We start from the raw sequence: 6,639 nt of genomic DNA, 5'->3' as shown, positions 1-6,639 counted from the left end.
TCTCTCTCTCTCTCTCTCTCTCTCTCTCTCTCTCTCTCTCTCTCTCTCTCTATATATATATATATATATATATGTATGTTATATTAAATATATATATTATATATAATGTACTATATATATATTCCTTCCCCCCCTTTCAGAATCTAGGGTCTTCTTCTTTCTGTTTCCTTTCCCACTTCATTTTCTTCTCTTTTTGCAACGCAAACATTTTGCAGAGAACAGGCTCCACAGATGTGTTGCAAACAAATAGGTAATTGAAAGTTTCTCTTGCCCTTTGGTGCCTTAATCTTCAATTATCCTAATGTTGGCAATTACAGTTTCCCATTATCTACAGAAGCTTCTTTTATGATGAGTGAAAATTAAACTGCGTGCTGGGATGTTTGCCTTCAGAGTCTTATTCTTCTTATATAATGCCTTATCACCTACATATTTTTGTGGCTTAGATTATAGAGCACAGGTATTTATTTTCTTTCCCCATTTGGATGCTCTGAAATCAGCTTTTTGAAAGCCCTAAGAATCTTATAACACTTTAACAGAGAGAACCAAAAGTAATGGTTCTATTGAAGGCTAAATTTCTTTGCTGAAGCCTAGTTCACAAGATGTCATTATCATCATTTTATTAGTAGTAGTACTACTGCTGTTATTTATTAAGCACTTATAATATATTGGTGTGTTCCAAAAATTTATATAACTCTATCCTATAAATGAAAAGACTATGAGTCAGAGAGTTTAAGTCAGAGGCCTAAGTCACATAACTAGTAAAGTTTATGAAACCAGGAAAAAACCTTGCTATATGTGATTCAAAAACCCATGCACTTGCCATTACATTATTTTGCTACAAATTGAGATTAATAATAGAAGCACAAATCTCCTTTTCCACTACATTCCACATTTATTGAGTGTAATAATCTTTGGGAGGTTATAACATAAGCTAGCAAAAAATACAAAGAATTACATGTTAAGCTGGGCAATACTTACAATGCAATAGCAAGAGAAAAGATAATAAATGAAATAAGAGAGAAAAGGTATATATAGTTTGGAATTAAACCAAGTCTCAACAGTAATTATTGCTGTGTTCTGAAGGGGCCATAGCATTTACAATGGCTTCTATATGTTTGATCTTGGCATCCTAGCAAAGTGGGTATTATCCTCCCCACCTTACACACATGGACATTGAAACCCAAAGGGGATGAGCAGCCTGCCTAAAGTAGATGGCCATCGGTATATTCATTCAAGGTATATTTGATAGATTCCATATGATATATGCACTGTATGTTCTAGGTTCTGTGGAAGCAGTTGTCAATAAGATAGTCAAGGTTCCTGTCCTCAAGAAACTTACATTCCTGTAAGGGAAGACAGTTTATCAGTTATTAAATATATTAAGCTTGAAATACAAAAGCTTAAGGTATAATAAGCATGAATATTTCAAATAATCGTAGCTGCTATGAAGGAAATGAAGTAAGGAATTTTAATAATGATTAGACCTAGGGTGCATGAAGGGAGAAGATGGTTTGATGCTTTAGACAGTGGAGTTGGGGAAGGCCTCTTTTAGAAGGTCACATTTGGAGTGAGATCACTGGGAAGAAAAGAGTTAGACATAAAAAAAAAAAAAACCTTGAGAAGGCACCTTCCAGATGAAGGAAGGCCAAGCTCAAATACCCAGAGGAAAGAATCAGAGTCCCATGCTTGAGGAACTAAAAGAAATCCAAGATTTCTAAAACACAGAGAACAAGCTTGAAGAAGGCAAAGGTCTGATCATGTAGAGCCTCTAGGAACACGAGAGGAGTCTGGATTTTATTCTAAGTGAAATGGAAAGACCTTGGAGTGTTTAAGCAGAAAGATGTTATTATCTCATATAAAGTTTTAGAAAAATTACTCAGGCTTATAAAGCCATGTGTAGGGGTACAGGGAGATCACTTAGGTAGCCATGGTAGCAATCTAAAGAAACGATGATGATGACTTGAGCGAGGGTGGTTACAGTGGATTTGAAGAGAGTTGGGTGGATACATTTTGGAAACATAACTAAAAAGGCGTGTTGATTGAGTGTGGATGAGGGAAATGGAAGGTTATGAGTAATTATGTGTTTGGTGTAAGTCACCAGATAGGTGTTGGTGCCATTTACTGAGATGAAGAAGGCAAGGGAAGCAGCAGATTGCAGAACTGAGATGTGAGACCAGGAGTTCCATTTGGGATACGATTATTTTGAAATGCTTGTTAGATATCCAGTGGGAGATACTGTGTTTAATAAATGAGTCTAACCTCACAAGGGAGATCAGGGATGGAGACAGAAATTTGGGAGTCATTGGCATAGAGATATTATTTAAAACCATTGGACAGAATGAGATTATCTTGGGAGAGAGTGTGGATAATGAACTGACGAAGACCCAGAAACTACATAGGAGTGCTCCCACATTCTTAGCTCAGATGGAGAAGGAGCTCACAAAGGAGACTGAGAGATTGCTGTTGAAAAAGATGGGAAACCCACAGAGACACAGAGGCCAAGAGAAGAAAGTACTTCCACAAGGAGAGAGTGTTCACCTATACTAGTTGCTGCTGAAAGATAAAGTGAGGGCAGATAAGTGAACTTTGGATGGTCTACACAAAGATCACTGGTAACCTGGGTAACAGTGATTTTAGTGGACTAGTTGAAATGGAAATCAATGCTGAGTCTAGTACAGGATAAAGAGGAAGTGAGAAAATGGAAGTAATGAACAGGGACAACGTTTTTAAAGAGGTTTGCTGTGAACAGAAATAAATAAATGAAGTAGCTGAAAATGATGTGAACTAAAGGAGGAGTTGTTTAAATCTTTACTGTGAGCAGTCTTATGATTTCAAACAATTACTATTTTTACATTTTAATCTCTCACCATTCTAAAGGTCATCAGAGTTTGAAAAAAATGCAATGAAAAGTGTGGCCTCCCTATTTTGGGGAGAACAGGATAAACAAATTTGAACACATTGAGTAACAGTCATCACTTACTGAGGGTCTGCTTTGTAAGATTTGATGCCAGGATCTGGGGATATGAAGATAAATGCATTTATTGGCTCAAAATAGAAAGTTAAATGAGTATTTACTAATGTCAAGCGCTATACTGGGTGCCGGAGTTTTAATAATGAAACAAACAAGTAGTAAGAAAATGTCCCTTTCTTTATGATGCTATTATTCTATTGGGAAGGAGAGAGACATATAGTAAATAAATAAAAATGTAAAGTATAAAGTTTACAGCTAAAAGTACTATGAAGAAAAATACAACAAGGGAGGGATATGAGTAGGACTGGAAGGTGGGAAGATGTAGAAATTTTAAAACATATAGACGAAACAGTCATAGTAAGAAAATAAGAACTGAACAGGTATATGAAGGAGAAACAATATTGAGAAATATAGACGTGTATGTGAAAATTAGATCCAGCAGAGGAAACTGCAAATGCAAAGGCCCTGAAGTAGGATCTTTCCAAACCAAGTTTCAAAAGTGTTTCAAGAAAGAGAGAGAGAGGGACAGAGAGAGAGAGAGAGGCTGTGTCCATTGTTTCCAGTAGGTTAGCTCTGTAGCGCAAAGTCATTCTTGATCTTGACAAGAGCAGTTCAGTAGAATGATGGAAGAGAAAGCCTGGTTGGAATGAGTACCAAAAAGAAGAGGAGGAATTTAATTAGAGATAGAGGATATAAAAAATTATTTTGAGTGTTGCCATAAAAGGAAGCAGAGAAATGGGATAGTAGCTGGAGGGGAATGGGATCCAGAGAGGGATTTTCTTTAAAGACAGAACCATAACAGTATGTGTGCATACTGATAGGAATTACCCAGCAGAGAGAGTAGAACTGATGATGAAGAGACAAAGAATTGCTGAAGCAATGTCCCTGAAGAGGTGAGAGGGGCTGTGAAGTTACACAAAAGTGGAAGTTTTGGCAGTAGACACAGGTAGACCTTAGCCACAGGAAGAAAGACAGGGTGTCTGGGCTCAGAGAGGTGTGAATATGTGATAGAAGCTTGAGGAAATTCTTCATGACTGATCCTCTTTAGTGGAAGAGGAAGCAAGTTATCAGCTGAGAAGTTGGAGAAGATTTTGGGAGTTGGATGATACAAGAGCAGGTAGAAACAGTCATCTCAAAAGTGAAAGGACTAGAAATACTATAGGATTGTTAGGAAGCACTGGGTCCCCATGAAGTTTGGTGGTCATGCATTTTAAGTGAGAGTTTTCCAGTTCTGCTTAGTTGTGCCTGGGTTGGTAGGGGAAATAGAGTCTCCCTTCGTTCATAATAGCTAAGAAGAGAGAGAGGAAAAGAAAGCATAAACAGTAAGACAAAAATTACAGAATGTGTACTAAGTGCTACAATCGACTTACTTCAGATACATGGGCAGCTCAGAGTTGAGAGCAAGAACTCTGGCTGACTTGGGTGATGCATAAGGGAAGGTTATACATAGAAAGAATAGCTTAAAACATTAATAAGTAAGTAGGGGTTGTGAATATATATTTCTGAAAATGCTGATAGATTCATCGCCTCATAATTTTTATTATCATCATTTTTATCAAAACTAAGATAGAAAGTGGACTCTTTAGTAGCCTGGAAATAGTAATAATAATGCCATCTATACACATATATAATAATATTATAGTATAAAATATTATATAATATATTATATATACAACATGATATACAATATAATTTATAATTTCACTATTCTTATTACTCTTATTTGATCAGTTATTACTTAGCACTCTCATGGGTTTTCATTAATTATCAACTCTCATTCTCACAAACAAATTTGCATAACAGCTATTATTGGTCTTTCCACTTTACAGATAAGGAAACCAAGACATAGGCTATTAAGTTAACTTGTCCATGATCATAAAACTAGTAATTAACAGAAACAGGATTCAGACTCAGACGTGTGTGATACCTGTGTTTTCCCAGATAATCAAAAACAGTGCTACACAGCATGGTGTTGGAAGCTATCGCACATAGGCAGAGTCAGGAGCAAAGGCTTTTATTAGTTCTTTGAGTATGGTACCCGGCAATACGATAATATCTAAATTACAGCTTTACCTTAAGGTCCTATACAGGTAGGACAAAACGCCATCTTGTGTCCCTTGCCTTATGCTGGTTCTCCAAAGTTGAGATTTAAATGTTGAATTACTGTGAACATATGCTGTGTCTGAAAACCAGAGATTCAAAAGAAGCAATAAAATCCAGGGCAGAGGGCTTTCCTGGTGACGCAGTGGTTGAGGGTCCGCCTGCTGATGCAGGGGACACGGGTTCGTGCCCCGGTCCGGGAAGATCCCACGTGCCACGGAGCGGCTGGGCCCCTGAGCCATGGCCGCTGAGCCTGCGCGTCCGGAGCCTGTGCTCCGCAATGGGAGAGGCCACAACAGTGAGACGCCCGCGTACCGCAAAAAAAAAAAAAAAAAAAAAAAAAAAAAAAATCCAAGGCAGAGACCCGAAGTGCTTACTAGTTGGATAGTATTTATGACTTAAGAAGATAGCTCTGTTTGCTCTTCAGAAAATAGATTTTCATTGGGTCACAGGAAAGGAAGGGATGGCACAGTCTTTATGGTTTCTCTCTTGTCAGAGAGAGCTTGGGAATATACAACTTTTTTGTTCCTCACACAGCAAGGTCAGTGATGGAGTTCTCTGTCAGGGTCAATCACATCAATACTGAGAGAGGGATCAGAGAAGACGAAATAAAGAAACAAATGGTGTGCTTGCAGCTTATTTGTGTCCCTCTGTCTTAACAGGTAGACTTAGGATCACAGGGTTTGTTTTGGGGTGATGATAAAAACAAGAGGTGAGAGCCATCCCTTATGGCCTGTCATGGGACAAGTAGCACCAGCAGGTTACAGCGTGAAAATGAAATGTCCTGTTGTCTTCAAGATCTGTTGAGATGTATCTCTGGCAGACTGTGAAACTGACCCCTGTAGTTATTGACAGCTTGTCAGTGTATTGGAGAGAGCTGTGTGGAGGTTGGGAGTAGTTGTTGAACCAAGTTGAGAGAGGTGGCCAGAAAGTTAGCTGGGTATTTGGGAAACAACCACATTCAGTTTTCTTAAAGGAGTGGAAAGAAAATCAAAAGAAAGCATCCACTTGGGCCATTAAAAATGTAATATAAATGTAGCTATTTTTGATGAATTCAAGAAAAAAAAGCAGAGAGGTTTTGTTTTGTTCTATTTTTAATCTTACTCAACACAAACACACATCTCTTTCCTCTTAATTTTCTCTAATGTAGATTAACTGAAGGAAATTTTCAATTCAAGGCAGACTTCACTTTGTCTCTAAGCACACATCTGGAAAATGCCTTTCTTCCTACCTGCATAGTGCTGTGTTTCTGAGAAATAATGATTGATTCTAGCAGCACATATGGTAATCATGCACACATTTCTGGAACTAAAATGAAATACAATGACCTAAGTCAAATGCACACAGATAGGTGCCTCATGCATAATTGTATACTGTGATTTTGGCAAATTTATAAAAAATGGCCTCACCATTTATGATCTCACCTGCTGTTTTCAGAACCTTGTAACTGCTCCATCAAGAGATAGTTTGTATTTTCACTCTCCTTGAAAAGGAGCAGGTTTTTATGGCTGCCTCAGTACAGAGACTGCAGTAGAGGAGGTGCTCTGTGATTTGAGACTAAATCAAAA

This window comes from Neophocaena asiaeorientalis, unplaced genomic scaffold (assembly GCF_003031525.2).
Source record: "Neophocaena asiaeorientalis asiaeorientalis breed wild unplaced genomic scaffold, Neophocaena_asiaeorientalis_V1.1 scaffold250, whole genome shotgun sequence".
Taxonomy (NCBI): domain Eukaryota; kingdom Metazoa; phylum Chordata; class Mammalia; order Artiodactyla; family Phocoenidae; genus Neophocaena; species Neophocaena asiaeorientalis.
The sequence above is the reverse complement of the archived record's forward strand: the minus strand, read 5'-3'. Positions refer to the sequence as shown.